Raw genomic sequence first — 22,206 nt, 5'->3', positions numbered from 1 at the left:
CAAAGGCTTTAGCATAGTCAATGAAGCAGAAATAGATGTTTTTCTGGAATTCCCTTGCTTTTGTTATGATCCATCCTCGATAAGAAAGAATCTCAAAGCCAGGGAGAAAAAAAAAATACATGCTTTATAATTCTTTAAAAAAAAAACTAAATAATGACATTTATAAGATTATTTTTTAAGAATTTATATATTTCATTGAAATACACATTGGATTTTCTTTTCTGGGTATCTGTGAGCTTTAATTCTACACATCTATGAAAGTCAGGCTTTCAGGGCTTGTCACCAGGATCTGAATTAAACTTATCTTGGGCACCATACATCCCAGCTTTCATGACCTTTATAAAGTGCTGTGTAAGACATTTACACACAACTCCTTCATAGTTACAGCCTAAGCTCTTTATGGTCAAGAGCAACCATAGCATGTTTGAAGGTCTTATGAAATCAAAAGGAAGTCTGTAATTGTTTTTAGTATGTACTGACTGCATACTTGTGGTCTAATCATTCCCAAGTACAATAAACTCTGGATAATATGATTAAATACTTCTGGTGTGGTTATTTCAACCTTTGTATTGTTACTATTGTTTTGGATGCTTGCTTGGTAAGAAAGCATAGCAGAAACTAGTAATAGCTGCACTGCTTGGGTCCAACTGTGTAGTCACTGTTCTCAGATACTGAAGACTAATAATAAAAGATCATAACCTAGAAAATATATGACCACACAAAAAACTACAAATAGATTTTTACAGCAGCTTTAATGATACTTGCAAAATTTGGAAGCATCTGAGATGTCTTTCAATACGGATAAACTGGTTCATCCAAACACTAGATTATTCAGCACTAAAAAGAAGTAAGCTATTGAGACATGAAATGATATTAAGGAAACTATTAATAAATGTATGCATGCATGTGTGCTAAGTTGTTTCAGTTGTATCTGACTCTGTGCAACCCTATGGACTGTATCCTATCAGGCTCCTCTGTCCATGGGATTCTCCAGGCAAGAATACTGGACTGGATTGCCATGCTCACCTCTAGAGGGTCTTCCCAACCCAAGGATGGACCCTGCTTCTCTTATGTCTCCTGCATTAGTAGGCAAGTTCTTTACCACTAGCACCACCTGGGAAGCCCCAGAAAGCTTATATGATCAGATAAATAAACAAGTCAGTCTGAAAAGGCTACATACTATATGATTCTAACTATATGTCATTCTGGAAAAGACCAAACTGTGGAGACAGTAAGAGCAGTGGTTGCCAGGGGTTAAGAGAAGGAAGTGGTGGAAGGCATAGCACAAGATTTTAGGACAATGAGATATTCTGTATAACATCATGGTGGATATGTGTCATTATATACTTAGCAAACCTGTATAATGCCCAGCACCAAGGATGACTGTAATGTAAACTCCGGGGGTTGAAGTTGGGTGATGGTAATGTGTCAGTATAGGTTCATCCATTGTAACAAGTGTCCTACGTGGTGGGGATATCGATAGTGGGGATGACTGAGCATGCCTGAGGGCCGAAGGTAGATTGATACTCTATATTTTCTGCTCAATTTTGCTGAGAACCTAAAACTGCTATTAAAAATCATCTTTAAAAAAATATACCCTGAATCTTCACAGTAAGTTTAGCTTCCTTCACGATCAGACTTTTACTGGTGATTGATGTAAATAATATCCTTCCTCGTGTCTCACCTGCATAGTGCCAGGGAGGGAGCAGACCTCCAAGGATTTCTCCCTTCCTATGCTTCCCAGCTTCCTGATAAGCAAACAACAGCCCACTTATATAACAGAAAAGGAGTTACATTATTCCCTTTTACTAGTCAGCTCACAATTATTCCTTAAATTCATCTTTTTTAATTCATTTAATGATCAAAGCATTAAAAAAAAATTAGAAATTGGGGATTGCAAAAGTTGATCCTGCTACGAAATGCTGGCTTTGATAATGCCTCAGTGGTTGCAATGCCACATGCTCACCATTAGAGGGCACCATTCTCCCAGGTCCAGGGATACAGTCCCACCTGCTGAAAATGAACTGGTGCTCAAGGTGGCTGGATTATTAAACATTACAGCTGTCACATAATGATGAATGGCACCCCACTCCAGTACTCTTGCCTGGAAAATCCCATGGACGGAGGAGCCTGGTAGGCTGCAGTCCATGGGGTCGCTAGAGTCGGACACGACTGAGTGACGTCACTTTCACTTTTCACTTTCGTGCATTGGAGGAGGAAATGGCAACCCACTCCAGTGTTCTTGCCTGGAGAATCCCAGGGACGGCGGGGCCTGGTGGGCTGCTGTCTATGGGGTCGCACAGAGTCGGACACGACTGAAGCGACTTAGCAGCAGCAGCAAAGTGTCTAATGCAGCTCTGAAACAGAAATTCAGAAACATTGCTAAATGCAGTATAAACTATAAATGTGAAGTTGTCTTTCATTTTTTGTTTATATACGGTTAAAGTGCTGCACTCAACATGCCAGCAAATTTGGAAAACTCAGCAGTGGCCACAGGACTGGAAAAGATCAGTCTTCATGCCAAGCACAAAGAAAGGCAATGCCAGAGAATGTTCAAAGTACCACACAATTGCACTCATCTCACATGCTAGTAAAAGTAATGCTCAAAATTCTCCAAGCCAGGCTTCATCAGTACGTGAACCATAAACTTCCAGATGTTCAAGCTGGATTTAGAAAAGGCAGAGGAATGAGAGATCTAATTGCCAACATCAGCTGGATCATCAAAAAAGCAAGACAGTTCCAAAATAAGATCATTCCATCTGGTCCCATCACTTCATGGCAAATAGATGGGGGAAAATGGAAACAGTGACAGATGTTTTTCTTTTTCTCTTGGGCTCCAAAATCACTGCAGATGGTGACTGCAGCCATGAAATTAAAAGATGCTTGCTCCTTGGAAGAAAAGCTATGACCAACCTAGACGGCATATTAAAAAGCAGAGACATTACTTGGCCAAAGTCAAGGTTATGGTTTTCCCAGTAGTCATGTATGGATGTGAGAGTTGGACTATAAAGAAAGCTGAGTGCCATAGAATAGATGCTTTTGAACTGTGGTGTTGGAGAAGACTCTTGAGAGTCCCTTGGACTGCAAGGAGATCCAACCAGTCCATCCTAAAGGAAATCAGTCCTGAATATTCATTGGAAGGACTGATGCTAAAGCTGAAACTCTAATACTTAGGCCACCTGATGTGAAGAATGGACTCACTGGAAAAGACCCTGATGCTGGGAAAGATTCAAGGCAGGAGGGGAAGGGAACAGAGGATATGATGGTTGAATGACATCACCGACTGGATGGACATGAGTTTGAGTAAGCTGCAGGAGCTGATTGGTGAAGGACAGGGAGGCCTGGTGTGCTGCAGTCCATGGGGTCACAAAGTCGGACACAACGGAGCAACTGAACTGACTGACTGATATTTAGTATGTGCGTGTTGCTTCAGTTGTGTCAGACTTTTTGTGACCCCATGGACTGCAGTCAGCCAGGCTCCTCTGCTCATGGGATTCTCCAGGCAAGAATACTGGAGTGGACTGCCATACCCTCCTCCAGGGGATCTTCCTGACCCAAGGATCCAACCAACATCTCTTATTGGCAGGCAGGTTCTTTTACCACTAACACCACCTGGCATATGTATAACTATATATTTCATTTTTATTTATATTATATATAAACACATATATAATTGATATGTTAATACATAACATTAATATATCTTTTAATTATATATTATATATATAAAACGTAAAAGTTACCATTTTACTCATCTGAAGTGTACAATTCAGTGGCATTAAATACATTAGCACTATTTCCAAATTTTTTATAATCCAAAACAGAAACTCTGTATTATAATATTACTAGTTAAATGCATTCAAGTAACTACAAACTGCTAAGCATATACAGATATGGTCTCATTGAAACATCAAAGAAACCTCATGAAATAGCTATTTTTATTTTATTGATTAAGAAATTGAGGATAAGTGGGCTTTAACAAATTCCTCTAAATCTAACAAGTCATAAAATCATAATTAAAACTTTGGTACATCTACACAACACAAAACAAGAGAGATTTTGAGATCAATGGACTGATATACAAGTTTGATCATTAATTTATATTGTGTTTTCTTATAATAGTTAAATTTTATCTTTATACAGTAAGATACCAAAACATAAAGGCTCTGATCTTACAAACTCTGGTTTGAATGAAATGATTAAGTTTCTTAGCTTTTAAAATAATTCTATTTAAAGATTCTTTTAATAATAGCTCTAGGGAGTAATTGACCGTTGCACCAGATCAACTCTCAAGAAGAGAAGTAGAGACACAGTCCTGAAGTGTAAAATGCTGTTAATTAAGGCTTTCACAAAAGAAAAACAAAGTGTTTTTTGGAAATAGAATATATGTTGAAAAGGTTGCATTTGACTTAAAAAATTGTTTAATTTAACTGGAACTCACACTGTCATGTTTCTGAATACTTTATTTTCTTTTTCTTCTTCTGATGCTGCTGCTAAGTCACTTCAGTCGTGTCTGACTCTGTGCGATCCCATAAACAGCAGCCCACCAGGCTCCCCCGTCCCTGGGATTCTCCAGGCAAGAACACTGGAGTGGGCACTTTATCTTCTAAAACCCTCAAATTCCTCTGTAGACTCTCAGAACAGTATCCTGTTGCTTCTCAACTCAGAACTTTCAATGGATTTCAGTTTTAATTTGTTGATAGACTTAAGTGGACCCTCCTTCAGTTCAGTTCAGTCCAGTCGCTCAGTCAGGTCCGACTGTTTGTGACCCCATGGACTGTAGCACGCCAGGCTTCCCTGTTCATCACCAACTCCCAACCATCTCATCCTCTGGCATCCCCTTCTCTTCTCGCCTTCAATCTTTCCCAGCATCAGGGTCTTTTCCAAGGAGTCAGGTTTCGCATCAGGTGGCCAAAGTATTGGAGTTTCAGCTTCAGCATCAGTCCTTCCAATGAATATTCAGGACTTATTTCCTTTAGGATGGACTGGTTTGGTCTCCTTGAAGTCCAAGGAACTCTCAAGAGTCTTCTCCAACACCACAGTTCAAAAGCATCAATTCTATGGAACTCAGCTTTCTTTATAGTGCAACTCTCACATCCATACATGACTACTGGAAAAACCATAGCCTTGACTAGATGGACCTTTGTTGGCCAAGTAATGTCTCTGCTTTTTAATATGCTGTTTAGGTTGGTCATAGCTTTCTTCCAAGGCAGTCACCATCTGCAGTGACTTTGGAGCCCAAGAAAATGATGGTACTGGATGCCATGATCTTCGTTTTTTGAATGTTGAGTTTTAAGCCAACTTTTTAACCCTCCTCTTTCCCTTTCATCAAGAGGCTCTTTAGTTCCTCTTCACTTTCTGAAATAAGGGTGATGTCATCTGCATATCTGAGGTTATTGATATTTCTCCCAGCAGTCTTGATTTCAGCTTGTGCTTCATCCAATCCAGCATTTCTTATAATGTACTCTGCATATAAGTTAAATAAGCAAGGTGACAATATACAGCCTTGATGTACTCCTTTCCCAATTTGGAACCAGTCTGTTGTTCCATGGTGGCTCAGACTTCCCTGGTGGGTCAGGATTTCCCTGGTGGCCCAGACAGTAAAGTGTCTGCCTACAATGAGGGAGACCTGGGTACAATCCCTGGGTTGGGAAGATCTCCTGGAGAAAGAAATGGTAACCCACTCCAGTGTTCTTGCCTGGAAAATCCCATGGATGGAGAAGCCTGGTAGGTTACAGTCCATGGGGTCACAAAGAGTCGGACACGACTGAGTGACTTCACTTTCACTTCCTAGCCCACCGTCTAGTGGCTAACATCTGAACAACAGGACACCAGAGAGCACTGTTACATGTCCAGTTCTAAATGTTGCTTCTTGACCTGTACACAGATATCTCAAGGAGGCAGGTAATGTGATCTGATAGTCCCATCTCTTTAAGAATTTTCCACAGTCTGTTGTGATCCACACAGTCAGAGGCTTTAGTGTAGTCAATAAAGCAGAAATAGATGATTCTCCTTTCCAGCCTTCTTTGTCCGCAGCTCTTCCTGTGTCTTTTCTCTTTGCAGCATTTATTCTTTCTAGATAATGTCTTACTCACTAAGTATTAGAGACCCAGGTCCATTTTCTTAAATTTTTTGCTTGTTTACTTGCCTGCTGTCTTGCTGATCTGTATCTCTCTGTGCACACTGTTCCTTGAACCCAGGTTAGGCAAGACATGAGTGGGAAAACTAGAAGAAAACTTGAAGAGCCATAGGAACTGGAAATGTTTATTCTCTCCGGACTGGCACAGCAGCTGTAGCAGCAGCAGACACACTGTATTCTCTCTTCTTGTGGTTGACCCAGTGGACACAGCCATAATGCAGCCTCACCACAAAAATGCAGCCTAATAAAGCCATAATGGGAACGTAACACAACACAACCTTCAGGGCTTTTTTAGGTGAAACTCATATATGCTTACATAACAAAAGTAGCCCCTGGCCAAGTGAATACCTCATGATGCACATGCTCGATGCTATAAGTGATCTCAGCTGTTAGATAGTCATTATTTACAAAATGTGGGGCAAAAGCAAAAGGGAATGGGGCAAGAGAGCCTGACCATGCCTTCTTGGCTAATTTGGACGTTCCCTGCATTCAACCCCTTCAGGGTCTCTTGCCCCTGGTCTATGTGCAATTCGTATTCCTCAGTATTCCTCGATATTCCCTTGGTGAGTAACAATGACCCTTGGATTTACATCTTGCAACTGCAGTAGCTACAACAACAAACAGTTACATCTTCAACATATAGCAAAACCCAATGCTATATATCACCTGGAACTCATGTAGTCCTTGCTCTCATAAGGCTAGAAGAGCCACCCACCGCATGTGGAGTGCCTTTATCTTCCATGGCCAAATCCAGTCCACCATCTGTTCTTTTGAAATTTCAGGAAAACCTCCACAGGAACAACTCCATCCCTGTGTAGTTTTTATTAAGGAGCAGCAAAATCCCGCACAGGCGCCGGGCCCACCCCTTCTAAGAGGGGATGTTTGCAGCATTCACAGCCCACCCACATGATTCCAAGTGCTTTCACACTGCTTTAAATTTGCAAGAAAATCAGAGGCTAGTAGCACACCACAGGACACAGCCTAAATCTACATCACACATTATAGGACGCAGCATTTACATTTGCTGCTACTGCTGCTAAGTCGCTTCAGTCCTGTCTGACTCTGTGCGACCCCACAGATGGCAGCCCACCAGGCTCTGCCGTCCCTGGGATTCTCCAGGCAAGAACACTGGAGTGGGTTGCCATTTCCTTCTCCAATAGCATTTACAGTACATTGTTCTAAATCTACAAGAGAGGACAAAGCCTAGAGTACACTGTTCTAAATCTACAGCATAGGACACAGCCTTTATGATATACCTCCACACAAATCAGCCCACATTTGCATCTATATAACCCAGACACATGATGTTTCCTTTTCACCTTTCCTGAACTATTCCAGTTGGTGGTGGCTTATCAGTTCCTTGTTCCTTAAGAGGACCTCTTGTTGTAAAACAACTCGTGCAAATGGTTACTATGGTGCCTGGCCAGGGTGGGCAATTTCAGTCAGTGTGCTTCCCCTAACAACTCCCCTGTGTGAGACTTCATACTCAAGATACTTCTTGGGAATTGGGGCAGAGGTCTCTTTCTTCTATAACTTCTTAATGCTGTGCATGTGTGTATGTTAGGGGAAGCACACTGATTGAAACCGCCCACCCTAGCCAGGCACTATAGTAACTATTTGCATGAGTTGTTTTATGACAGGAGATTCTGATAAGGAATATGGAACTAATAAGCCACCACCAACCGGAAGAGTTCAGCAAAGGTTGAAAGGAGACACCACGTGTCCGTCCACTTCCCAGAATCCCTCTTTCTAGCATCCATTTTGGCTGAGTGATGTGTGCACCACCAGGAAAGACTCTGAATTAGAGAGACTGGCCAAAGACCACCCAGAAACTAATCCCATCACCATAAAACCCGAGACTTTGAGCCATGCAGCAGAGCAGTTCTCCTGGGTTCCCTTACCCTACTGCTCTCCAGCCGGGTGCCCTTTCCCAATAAAATCTCTTGCTTTGTCAGCACATGCGTCTCCTCAGACAATTCATTTCCAAGTGTTAGACAAGAGCCCAGTTTCAGGCCCTGGAAGGGGTCCCCATTCCTGCAACAAATGGTGACTCTGGTGGGACTCTTCTTCACCAAAACTGACATCCTGACCACTCGGGGTACTCAGGGGCCAGCTTGCCTGCCAATAGACCAGACCCAGTGGCCGCAACTGGGATCCATTTTCTCCTGGTCTCCTCTTGTCCCTGGTCTCCTCCTGACGTGGACAACTGGCTAGAGTGCCCTGATCAGTAAGGAACAAGAGACTTTATTGACCTCTCTCCCCTTCCCTCTCTTTCCTCTCCTTAACCCTTCCTATCCTTCCCCATTTTTCTAGTCCCCCAGTCCTGGACACAGGAATCTGGTTGAAGGGCCCTGATCACCTCCTCTTGGCAGATAACTCGAATTCTGGTTCTGGTCTGGTCTGATTTCTGGTAGGGCCGAGTTCCAGTCCTCCCTTCTCTGGAGGCCCAGGGTAAAGTCCCACAACACCTGGGTATCTGTAGGTGGCAGGAGACGTCTGTAAGGCCACCCCTTTGGTCCCCCTCTCCCACCTGCTCCCCCTTCTTCTTTCAACCTGGCTTCCTTTCCTCCCTTTGAAATCTTTGATGCTAGTACTTGGATCTGAAGTTCTGTGTCTCTATAGGAGGTTTTCTGAGAGACTGTATTCTTGTATTTAAGGGAGTGTCTGATGGGGACTGCCAGGTTTATGTGTGTGTTTTAACTCTGTGTTCTGATTTTTGATGGCCATTTTGCTTTGTCTGGCCACCATTAGGTTTGGACCTGCTGCCATTTTGTTAGAACTTGATTTTCTTTCCCTGTGCCTTGAGACCAGGGCTCTCAGGAACACTTATCTAGACCATCTCTAACTCCTGAGACTGAGAGAAAAGGGGAAAAAGACTTTAAAAATTTTATTTATTTCAACTTTTTTTTTATAAACTAGTAAATTTTATATTGAAATATCTAATTCATGACTAAACTTAGAAAATGAAGCTAGATCTTGCACTGTGTCTGTCTAAATATGTCTTGGTATGTTTTTGTCTCTGGGTAAGATTTTTGAGGTTAATTTGTAAATGAGCTCTGTTTATTTGGCTTAAAAAAAGGTAAGCACTTACAAATCAAATAATTCTAAATTAAACAATAAATTCCAGGTTCATGTGAACTGGGAAATATTCAGTATTAAATACCTGATATTAATGTTTGTTTGTTGACCTATCTAATATAGATGTGTCTTAGAGTAATTAACATTAAGTAGAATATTTTTATTGTACCTAGGTTTAATATAAGTTAAATATTATATCTGTTACAAGTTTGTCAACAAGGAAATTACCTCGAGTGAAGAAACTTCTAAAAAAATGTAAATGAGATATGAGCTTTTATATAAACTCTATTAAGAATAATTATTCTGGAGGCGGTTCTAAGATGGCAGAGGAATAGGACAGGGAGACCACTTTCTCCCCAACAAATTCATCAAAAGAACATTTAAACGCTGAGTAAATTCTACAAAACAACTTCTGAATGCCAGCAGAGGACATCAGGCACCTAGAAAGGCAGCCCATTGTCTTCGAAAGGAGGTAGGAAAAATATAAAAGACAAAAAAAGCGACAAAAGAGGTAAGGATGGAGCTCTGTCCCAGGAAGGGAGTCTTAAAAAGAGAGAAGTTTCCAAACACCAGGAAACACTCTCACGGCTGAGTCTGTGCCAAGCCTTGGAAGCATAGAGGGCAACATAATAGGGATGAAAAATAAGTAAATAATTAAAACCCACAGATTATGAGCCCAGTGGTAACTCTCCCAGTGGAGAAGCAACGCAGATGCCTGCACCCGCCACTAGCAAGTGGGGGCTGGGCAAGGAGGCGCGGGCCGCACTGCTCAGAGTAAGGATCGGGCCTGAATGCCCAGAGGATAATCAGAGTGAACTAATTTGGGCTAGCAAACCAGACTGTGGGATAGCTACCACGTGAAAAGCCCTAAGACACCACCAGGCCCACACACAGAACAAAGGGCTGAACAGAACTAGCCGGCTGCAGACCATCCCCCTCCAGTGACAGGCAGCCAGAGCCGGAAGGGGGCAGTTGCAGCCTCAGAGAGACATTATCTACCTAAATGCAAGCAGGCTTCTTTGCTAAGACTTCTTGGGGTTCTGGACAGTCATCATCTGCCTAAGAAGGTGAGCCAGTTGTACACCCAGAAAACTGAGTGGCAGGGATGGGAGAGATGATAAGTCGCAGTGACCACGCTTGCCAAACACCTCATCACCCAAGCTGCTCAGAGCTGGGAAGGCCACAAACACAGGCCCAACGGAGTCTGTGCCTCTGAGGACTACCTGAGTGCCTGAACCTGAGAGGCTTAGACCTGGGAGGTGCATACAGCCCAGGGCCGGCCTTGGAAGGTTCCCAGCAGAGCAACCTAGAGCCTGAGCTGTGCAGGCAGGGAGGGTGCACGTGCTGTGAGTGGAGGCAGGCCCAGTGTGGCTGAGACACTGCAAGCACACACCAGTGTTATTTGTTTGCGGCGTCCCTCCCTCCCCACAGCACGACTAAACAAGTGAGCCTAAAAAAAAAAAAAAAAAAAAAAATGTCCACCACTGCCCTCCTTGTGTCAGGGTGGAAATCAGACACTGAACAGAGAACAGACAGCAAACAGAAGAGGCTAAAACCGAGGGAACCGCCTTGGAAGTGACAGGTGCAAGAGATTAAAACCCTGTAGTTAGTACCGATGGCATAGGAAGAGGCTTATAGATCTTGAGAAATATAAGCTGGACCAAGGAACTATCCGAAAATGAACTGACCCCACACTGCCCACAACAACATCAGAGAAAGTCCTAGATATATTTTTACTATTTTTACGATAATTCTTTTCTTTTTTTTTTAACTTTTTAAACTTTTAAGTCATCTATTACTCCTTTAATTTTCATTTTTATAACCTACTATTACTTTTCAAAAAAATACTACTTTTTAAAGAAAATTTCATATATATATATATTTAATAATTTTTGTGACTTTTTTTTCCTTCTTCTTCTCTTTAACATTGTTTTTTTTTTTAATATTGTGTTTTTGAAAATCCAACCTATACTCTAGAATTTTAGTATTTGCTTTTTGGTATTTGTTATCAATTTTGTACCTTTAAGAACACAATCTTCAGTACTCATTTTTACTTGGGAGTGAGATTACTGGCTTGATTGCTCTCTCCCCCTTTGAACTATCCTTTTTCTCCACCAGGTCGCCTCTGCCTCCTCCCTCCCTCTTCTCTTCTCTACCCAACTCTCTGAATCTCTGTGTGTTCCAGACGGTGGAGAATACTTAAGGAACTGATTACTGGTTGGATCTGTCTCTCTTCTTTTCATTCTCCCCTTTTATCCTCCTGGCCACGTCTGTCTCCTTCCTCCGTCTTCTCTTCTCTGTATAACTCTGAGCGGTCCAGACTGTGGATTGCACATAAGGAAGTGATTACTGGCTAGCTTGCTCTCTCCTCTTTTGATTCCACCTCATCTCATTCGGGTCACCTCTAAATCCCGCCCCCCTCTTCTCTTCTCCATGTAACTCTGTGAACCTCTCTGGGTGTCCCTCACTGTGGAGAAACTTTTCATCTTTAACCTAGATGTTTTTTAATGGTGCTATATAAAAAGAGAAGTATTGAGACTACTGTAAAAATAAGACTGAAAGCCAGAAGCAGGAGACTGAAGTCCAAATCCTGAGAACATCAGAGAACGCCTGACTCCAGGGAACGTTAATCGATAGGAGTTCATCAAATGCCTCCATACCTACACTGAAACCAAGCACCACCCAAGGGCCAACAAGTTCCAGAGCAAGACATACCACGCAAATTCTCTAGCAACATAGGAAAAACAGCCCTGAACTTCAACATACAGGCTGCCCAAAGTTACTCCAAAACCACTGACATCTCATAACTCATTATTAGACACTTCATTGCACTCCAGAGAGAAGAAATCCAGCTCCACCCACCAGAACACCGACACAAGCTTCCCTAACCAAGAAACCTTGACAAGCCACCTATACAACCCCACCCACAGTGAGGAAACTCCATAATAAAGAGAACTGCACAAACTGCCAGAATACAGAAGGGCCACCCCAAACTCAACAATATAAACAAGATGAAGACACAGAGGAATACACAGCAGGTAAAGGAACAGGATAAATGCCCACCAAACCAAACAAGAGGAAGAGATAGGGAGTCTATCTGATAAATAATTCCTAATAATGATAGTGAAAATGATCCAAAATCGTGAAATAAAAATGAAATCACAGATAAATAGCCTGGAGACAAGGATTGAGAAAATGCAAGAAAGGTTTAACAAGGACCTAGAAGAAATAAAAAGAGTCAATATATAATGAATAATGCAACAAATGAGATAAAAAAACACTCTGGAGGCAACAAATAGTAGAATAATGGAGGCAGAAGATAGGATTAGTGAAGTAGACTTAGAATGGTAGAAATAAATGAATCAGAGAGGGAAAAATAAAAACGAATTAAAAGAAATGAGGACAAACTCAGAGACCTCCAGGACAGTGTTAAATGCTCCAACATTCAAGTCATAGGAGTCCCAGAAGAAGAAGACAAAAAGAAAGACCATGAGAAAATACTTGAGGAGATAATAGTTGAAAACTTCCCTAAAATGGGGAAGGAAATAATCACCCAAGTCCAAGAAACCCAGAGAGTGCCAAACAGGATAAACCCAAGGCAAAACACCCCAAGACACATATTAATCAAATTAACAAAGATCAAACACAAAGAACAAATATTAAAAGCAGCAAGGGAAAAACAACAAATAAAACACAAGGGTATTCCCATAAGGATAACAGCTGATCTTTCCATAGAAACTCTTCAGGCCAGGAGGGAATGGCAAGACATAATTAAAATGATGAAAGAAAATAACCTACAGCCCAGATTACTGTACGCAGCAAGGATCTCATTCAAATATGAAGGAGAAATCAAAAGCTTTACAGACAAGCAAAAGCTGAGAGAATTCAGCACCACCAAACCAGCTCTCCAACAAATGCTAAAGGATATTCTCTAGACAGGAGACCCAAAAACGGTGTATAAACTCAAACCCAAAACAATAAAGTAAATGGCAATGGGATCATACTTATCAATAATTACCTTAAACATAAATGGGTTGAATGTCCCAACCAGAAGACAAAGACTGGCTGAATGGATACAAAAACAAGACCCCTATATATGTTGTCTAAAAGAGACCCACCTCAAAACAGGGGACACATACAGACTGAAAGTGAAGGGCTGGAAAAAGATATTCCATGCAAATAGAGATCAAAAGAAAGCAGGAGTAGCAATACTCATATCAGATAAAATAGACTTTAAAACAAAGACTGTGAAAAGAGACAAAGAAGGACACTACATAATGATCAAAAGATCAATCCAAGAAGAAGATATAACAATTATAAATATATATGCACCCAACATAGAAGCAATATGTAAGACAAATGCTAACAAGTAGGAAAGGGAAAATTAACAATAACACAATAATAGTGGGAGACTTTAATACCCCACTCACACCTATGGATAGATCAACTAAACAGAAAATTAGCAATGAAACACAAACTTTAAATGATACAATAGACCAGTTAGACCTAATTGATATCTATGGGACATTTTACCCCAAAACAATGAATTTCACCTTTTTCTCAAGCACACACGGAACCTTCTCCAGGATAGATCACATTCTGGGCCATAAATCTAGCCTTGGTAAATTCAAAAAAATTGAAACCATTCCAAGCATCTTTTCTCACCACAATGCAGTAAGATTAGATCTCAACTACAGGAGAAAAACTATTAAAAATCCCAACATATGGAGGCTGAACAACACACTGCTGAATAACCAACAAATCACAGAAGAAATCAAAAAAGAAATAAAAATATGCATAGAGATGAATTAAAATGAAAACACAACAATCCAAAACCTATGGGACACTGTAAAAGCAGTGCTAGAGGGAAAGTTCATAGCAACACAGGCATACGTCAAGAAACAAGAAAAAAGTCAAATAAATAACCTAACTCTACACCTAAAGCAACTAGAAAAGGAAGAAATGAAGAAGCCCAGGGTTAGTAGAAAGAAAGAAATCTTAAAAATTAGGGCAGAAATAAATGCAAAAGAAACAAAGGAGACCATAGCAAAAATCAACAAAGCCAAAAGCTGGTTCTTTGAAAGGATAAATAAAATTGACAAACCATTAGCCAGACTCATCAAGAAACAAAGGGAGAAAAATCAAATCAGTAAAATTAGAAATGAAAATGGAGAGATCACAACAGACAACACAGAAATAAAAAGGATCATAAGAGACTACTATCAGCAATTATATGCCAATAAAATGGACAACCTGGAAGAAATGGACAAATTCTTAGAAAAGTACAACTTTCCAAACCTGAATCAGGAAGAAACAGAAAATCTTAACAGATCCGTCACAAGCACAGAAATTGAAACTGTAATCAGAAATCTTCCAGCAAAAAAAAGGCCAGGTCCAGATGGCTTCACAGCTGAATTCTACCAAAAATTTAGAGAAGAGCTAACACCTATCCTACTCAAACTCTTCCAGAAAATTGCAGAGAAAGGTGAACTTCCAAACTCATTCTATGAGGCCACCATCACCCTAATACCAAATCCTGACAAAGATGCCACAAAAAAAGAAAACTACAGGCCAATATCACTGATGAACATAGATGCAAAAATCCTTAACAAAATTCTAGCAATCAGAATCCAACAACACATTAAAAAGATCATACACCATGACCAAGTGGGCTTTAACCCAGGGATGCAAGGATTCTTCAATATCTGCAAATCAATCAATGTAATACACCACATCAACAAATTGAAAAATAAAAGACATATGATTATCTCAATAGATGCAGAGAAAGCCTTTGACAAAATTCAACATCCATTTATGATAAAAACTCCAGAAAGCAGGAATAGAAGGAACATTCCTCAACATAATAAAAGCTATATATGACAAACCCATAACAAACATTATCCTCAATGGTGAAAAATTGAAAGCATTTCCCCTAAAGTCAGGAACAAGACAAGGGTGTCCACTTTCACCACTACTATTCAACATAGTTTTGGAAGTTTTGGCCACAGCAATCAGAACAGAAAAAGAACTAAAAGGAATCTAAATTGGAAAAGAATAAGTAAAACTCTCACTGTTTGCAGGTGACATGATCCTCTACATAGAAAATCCTAAAGACTCCACCAGAAAATTAGTAGAGCTAATCAATGAATATAGTAAAGTTTCAGGATATAAAATCAACACAAAGAAATCCCTTGCATTCCTATACACTAATAATGAGAAAACAGAAAGAGAAATTAAGGAAACAATCCCATTCACCATTGCAACGAAAAGAATAAAATACTTAGGAATATGTCTACCTAAAGAAACTAAAGACCTATATATAGAAAACTATAAAACACTGGTGAAAGAAATCAAAGAGGACACTAATAGATGGAGAAATATGCCACGTTCATGGATCGGAAGAATCCATATAGTGAAAATGAATATACTACCCAAAGCAATCTATAGATTCAATGCAATCCCTATCAAGCTACCAATGGTATTTTTCACAGAGCTAGAACAAATATTTTCACAATTTGTATGGAAATACAAAAAACCTCGAATAACCAAAGCAATCTTGAGAAAGAAGAATGTAACTGGAAGAATCAACCTGCCTGACTTCAGGCTCTACTACAAAGCCACAGTCATCAAGACAGTATGGTACTGGCATAAAGACAGAAATATAGATCAATGGAACAAAATAGAAAGCCCAGAGATAAACCCACACACTTATGGACATCTTATCTTTGACAAAGGAGGCAAGAATATACAATGGAGAAAAGACAATCTCTTTAACAAGTGGTGCTGGGAAAACTGGTCAACCACTTGTAAAAGAATGAAACTGGAACACTTTCTAACACCATACACAAAAATATACTCAAAATGGATTAAAGATCTAAACATAAGACCAGAAACTATAAAACTCTTAGAGGAGAACATAGGCAAAACACTCCTCGACATACATCACAGCAGGATCCTCTATAACCCACCTCCCAGAATATTGGAAATAAAAGCAAAAATAAACAAATGGGATCTGATTAAAATTAAAAGCTTCTGCACAACAAAAGAAACTATAAGCAAAGTGAAAGTACATCCTTCAGAATGGGAGAAAATAATAGCAAATGAAACAATTGACAAACAACTAATCTCAAAAATATACAAGCAACTCCTGCAGCTCAATTCCAGAAAAATAAACGACCCAATCAAAAAATGGGCCAAAGAACTAAATAGACATTTCTCCAAAGAAGACATACAGATGGCTAACAAACACATGAAAAGATGCTCAACATCACTCATTATCAGAGAAATGCAAATGAAAACCACAATGAGGTATCATTTCACGCCAGTCAGAATGGCTGCAATCCAAAAGTCTACAAGCAATAAATGCTGGAGAGGGTGTGGAGAAAAGGGAACCCTCTTACACTGTTGGTGGGAATGCAAACTAGTACAGCCACTATGGAGAACAGTGTGGAGATTCCTTAAAAAACTGGAAATAGAACTGCCATACGACCTAGCAATCCCACTGCTGGGCATACACACTGAGAAAACCAGAATTGAAAGAGACACGTGTACCCCAATGTTCATCGCAGCACTGTTTATAGTAGCCAGGACATGGAAGCAACCTAGATGTCCATCAGCAGACAAATGGATAAGAAAGCTGTGGTACATATACATAATGGAATATTACATAGTCATTAAAAATAATACGTTTAAATCAGTTCTAATGCAGTGGTTGAAACTGGAGCCTATTATACAGAGTGAAGTAAGCCAGAAAGAAAAACACCAATACAGTATACTAATGCGTATATATGGAATTTAGAAAGATGGTAATGATAACCCTGTATGCAAGACAGCAAAAGAGACATAGATGTATAGAATAGTCTTTTGGACTCTGTGTGTGTGGGGGGAATGATTTGGGAGAATGGCATTGAAACATGTATAATATCATATAAGAAACGAATCACCAGTCCAGATTTGGTGCAGGATACAGGATGCTTGGGACTGGTGCACTGGGATGACCCAGAAGAATGGTATGGGGAGGGAGGTAGGAGGGGGGTTCAGGATTCAGAACACATGGACACCTGTGGCGGATTCATGTTGATGTATGGCAAAACCAATACAATATTGTAAAGTAATTAGCCTCTAATTAAAATAAATAAATTAAAAAAATATAAAACAACAACAACAAAAAAGACTAGAATCTAAAAAAAAAAAAAAAAAAAAGAATAATTATTCTTTAGAAATATCTGTATAAAATAGTCTCTCCAGATTGGTACAACTTAAAATTCTAAGGGTTGTGCCAAGTGTGCTAAGTGTTGGAAGTCTATTGAATAGTCGTTTATTTCCAAATAAAATAAGATTTTGAAACATTTACTACTAAACACTAATTTCCTTTTACAGAGAAACTAAAGTGATTTGGGACTATAAATGAATAATGTTTGGTGCCATCCTAAAATGTTCTAAGAAAGCAAGGGTTTTAGAAATTACCACTGGTATTTATGCTCAACAATCTATAAAATGCTAATATAAAAGTTAGTTCTTGGTTGCTAAACGAAAGTAGGAAGTGTGTTTTCATTAAAAAAAAAGAAAAAGGTATGAAAAAATACTAAAAAGAGTTATGCACGATTAGGATTTTCTAAAATTGGATTATAATTAGTTAGATAAATGGATTTTGTTAGAAATGACACATCCATAAGAAAACTGGTTATAGTCAACTAGGTCCAAGCTGACGGAGCTGACTTTCACTAGACCTTGAGCCTTGGTATTTAGGCCTATTGTGACATATCAACAAACTAAATTATACACCCATCAACATTGACTAAATCTGACCAAATGTTATAAACCCCTTTAATTGATTTTTTCACTAAAACTTCCTAAACAGAATTCTTTTGAAGTTCTTTTGACCTCTAGCTAACTTGGGGTGCTTCAGAGGGCCCCTGAAACACCCCAAAAAGAGATATTAAACTGTGTTTATTTGGTTGGTTAAATTACATGAAAAAGATTATCACATGAGTAATAAATCTACTCATGTTATAATGTATGGTAAAATTACTAATACAGATATCCTAGAAATTATATGGAGTTCTTAACATTCTGATATGTCCTGGTATCTTAATGGAAAACCTGATGACTTCACCAAAGTTAACAAAAGGACTGAATGAACCAGTGAATATGCTTATAACTTTTATGGTTTCTATCTGAAAAATTATGGATTTTCAGGAAGTAGGGAAAAACTTCCTCTCAAACTAATTATGACAATACTTTGGTAAAATTAAACCTTATAAACAAAACAATTGTACTTTCTCTCTATCTGAGTCCTTCAAAAATTGGAAATTCTTAGGTTTCCAGTAAGTTTATCAAATGAGTTAGGAAGTTTATCTCATGGGTACAAAAATCTCAAGACATTTTTGAGACCTTAAAAAGGGAAGAATTCACCTAGATTTGTTAGGCAAAATCTGTGATAAGCCTTTGGTGTGAGTTTCCCAGCCCTGTTTTATTTTAAAAGTTCAGTCTGAGACTCTATAAATGTTTCAGCAAAATGAAAATTATATAATAAATTATGGTTATATAAATTATCAGACCAAAATTAGAGCAGACCTATTTTGCAAACAAACTAGACTTAATTTGGTTATATTTAATAAAAATGAGGGTAACTTTAGCAAGAAAAAAGATATTTCAAAAAATGTTAAGTCCCAGTTTGTTAATGGAGGTCTGCATCTAGTAAGATTCATCTCTTAGATAGTTCTTTGCTGTTATTTGATATTAATGTAAAATTTAATTGAATTCTTAAAAAACATCCTAAGTTTGTTTCTGAAGCTTATCTCAGTAATCTATCTTTGGATGAAGATCAGATGCCTCATGACCTGCAACCAGGACTGGAAAAAGACATAATTTAAGGGACTATCTCCAACCTAGATGGAAGGACTTTTTTTACCAGGTACTCTTAACTAGCTCATGCACAATGAAACTGAAGGGAAATTAACTCTTAGATTAATTCCCACTTCCAAAGGCCCCTACACTTGATTGGTCTATAGAGAAGACAGCTGACCTGATTGCACCCAAAAATGATGCTTAAGCAGGAGAAACTACACTACACCAGGATGAGAAGATGACAACATCGGAGGTAGACAGCTTGCCCAAGATTCTGGACCTGATTTGTATGATCATCTATGTTTTCTTGACTTCTTAGACCTTTGCATATAAATCAAATGCTTTTCTATGATGGGCTTGATTCTATGCTAGTTTTAGAAATCAATTCAATTGTTGGGTTTGTGGCCAATTACCTGTGTCTAGTTCTGGGTTACCTTGTTAAATTTCTCTACTACAAGACTCTAACTGGTTGGCCCTGAGAAAATTTACTTAAAAAAAAAAATTATAGTCATATTCAGGTTACTGTGATATTACTAAATGGGATCCCCTCACTGGGCCAATAAATAATGCCTGCTCTGACTCTGGCCATAAATTTGAGCTTTTTTCTATTACTCAAGATCAATCAGAGCAACAAGAAAAGTTTCAGCAAAGGAGGAAAAAATCTCCCACAGTTATGGGATGGATTTATATAGATAACACCAGGCTACGGTAATTTAGGTTTAAAGTCTCCTCTGTGTTGAAAACAATTAAATCATACTAAGGACAATCAGTCTAGTAACACTAGAAAACGGGGCTGTGTGCCTTATAGACAGTGCCAAAATATAGTTTCCTTGGAAGATAAAGATTCTACAGAGCAGACTAAGTCAGATGACCTGAGATATATTGGGCTACATCTAATGGAAGCTCTTAACTTAAGTCTTACTTGTGACTTTACTAATACTGCTGGATATGTTATTTGTATTTCACCTGTTTGACAAAATTATTGTTTCTTACACCGTCAAATGTGTGCATGAGAGCTCTAATAGAATAATATATAGTCCCATATGAGAGCGACGATGGTAATGGTGTAACTCTAGATATGGGAAGAAGCAACAAGAGAGAATGTTTTCCTGGACCAAGAGGCTAGTAAGACAGGTGGTCCAGAGAATTTTGGATACTGTTTTATGGCCTAGTCCAGTAATAGCACATTGAGTGGCCTGTCAACAAAATTTTTGCCAAACCTGAGAATGGACATTCTCAGCACCATGGGATAAAATGGTGATGAAATGCCCCCCTCAAAATCATGGTCAAGTTTATGAGCAAAAAGGGGCTCTGCCAACTGAAGACTGACACTTGCCATCTACATCTACAAAGATTAAATCATGGCCACTGCAACTGCTGACTTTCAACGCCCCGAAAGGAGTTCAGGGTGAAAATCAGGAATAAGGCACTCTGTGCTCTGGGAAAAACTGGCAGAACAGGCCTTCAGATAGTTAAATCTTTTCAGGAGAAGATTTTATGAGTCCTAATACTTGCATCTTCTCATACCTAGAGAAACACTGACATCATTAATGGTGAAATCTGCTTTGGCTATTAAGGAAAAGTTTACAATTAAAAGTTAAAATAGAGTAGCTATGGTTCAGATATCCTGGGAAATAACTAGATGATGCTATGAGTGTACTTTCAGATTAGACCTTGTATTGCTAAACACTTGAGTTTTCTGAGTCATGTCAGACTTGGATGCCACCATTCTCAAAACAATGTCTGCTGGAAGCTAGTAACTGCAACCTTACTTTTTATAAAACTAGACAACTGGCTACTCAGCTACAAGTCTCCCTGAAGTGCCAGGTCCAGACTGGGTTTCAGGCCTATTCTTCTGAAAAGAAATGAGATTTATTTTGTCTACTAAATTCCAGTTATCATTCCTCCAACTACTTCCAATTGGGTCTATTACACCAAAATGGCAGACCAAGGGATTGAGATTTTAATCATACAAGATTCAGATCTAGAACTTGGAACTCAGAAATACTTCCAATTCAGTGTCTATACTCCAAGCTGAGGCAGTCCTATGCTCCATTTTCACAGGAAGTTATCACAGTCATACCTGCATAGTTCCCTAAATTAAAACTGAGTAGAACTCTGTGGGGCTCTGGAGTAGAGATCTGTTTTGTGTTCTCCATTTCTTGTCTGTAGGATATAGGCTTCATTCAGCTTCCTTGACCTTCCCTGAGTTCCAAAGGGTGGATTCAAATAATTGCTAATCAGGGAAGGGAGGGGATACAGAAACAGGAGAAACAATCAAAGGTTGGTACAATCTCCAGACAGAGTCCTGGTTCCTACTCAAAGAAATAACATTGCATAACAATGTCTTTGAGTTCTGCTACAGAACTGGAGCCCCCACCCAGGTGGAGGATGGTAACTTCAGACTGAAGACAAGATTCCTGGAGCACAGCTCTGTTGCCTCACCACCGACCAATCAAAAAGGGTCACAAACCCTGCAACCCTCACCCCAAATGTTGCCTTCTGTTTCTGGGGACCGGAGATGACCATCCTGTTAGGTCTCCTGTTTGGCCCCTGTCTATTTCATCTCTGAGAGGGGCCAACAGTTTCAAACTAAATTGCTGTTATTACAAGGCTGAATGCTGGTTTCAGGCAAAAAATACCTTGACTTATCTGGTAGAGAGAGACTTCTCCTCTGCTAGGCAGGCCTATGCCCATGCACAGCAGGAATAATTTACAGAAGAAAGAGACCTCTGCCCCAATTCCCAAGAAGTATCTTGAGTATGAAGTCTCTCAGTGGGGAGTTGTTAGGGGAAGCACACTGATTGAAACCGCCCACCCTAGCCAGGCACCATAGTAACCATTTGCATGAGTTGTTTTATGACAGGAGATGCTGATAAGGAATATGGAACTAATAAGCCACCACCAACCAGAAGAGTTTGGGAAAGGTCAAAAGGAGACACTGCGTGTCCATCCACTTCCCAGAATCCTTCTCACTAGCATCCATCTTGGCTGAGCGATGCATGCACCACTAGGAAAGTCTCTGAATTAGAGTGATTGGCCAAAGACCACCTGTAAACTAATCCCATCACCATAAAACCCGAGACTTCCAGCCACGCGGCAGAGCAGTCCCCCTGGGTTCCCTTACCCTACTGCTCTCC

The sequence above is a fragment of the Bubalus bubalis genome, chromosome 4 (assembly GCF_019923935.1).
Source record: "Bubalus bubalis isolate 160015118507 breed Murrah chromosome 4, NDDB_SH_1, whole genome shotgun sequence".
Classification (NCBI taxonomy): domain Eukaryota; kingdom Metazoa; phylum Chordata; class Mammalia; order Artiodactyla; family Bovidae; genus Bubalus; species Bubalus bubalis.
This window is presented reverse-complemented; position numbering follows the sequence as displayed.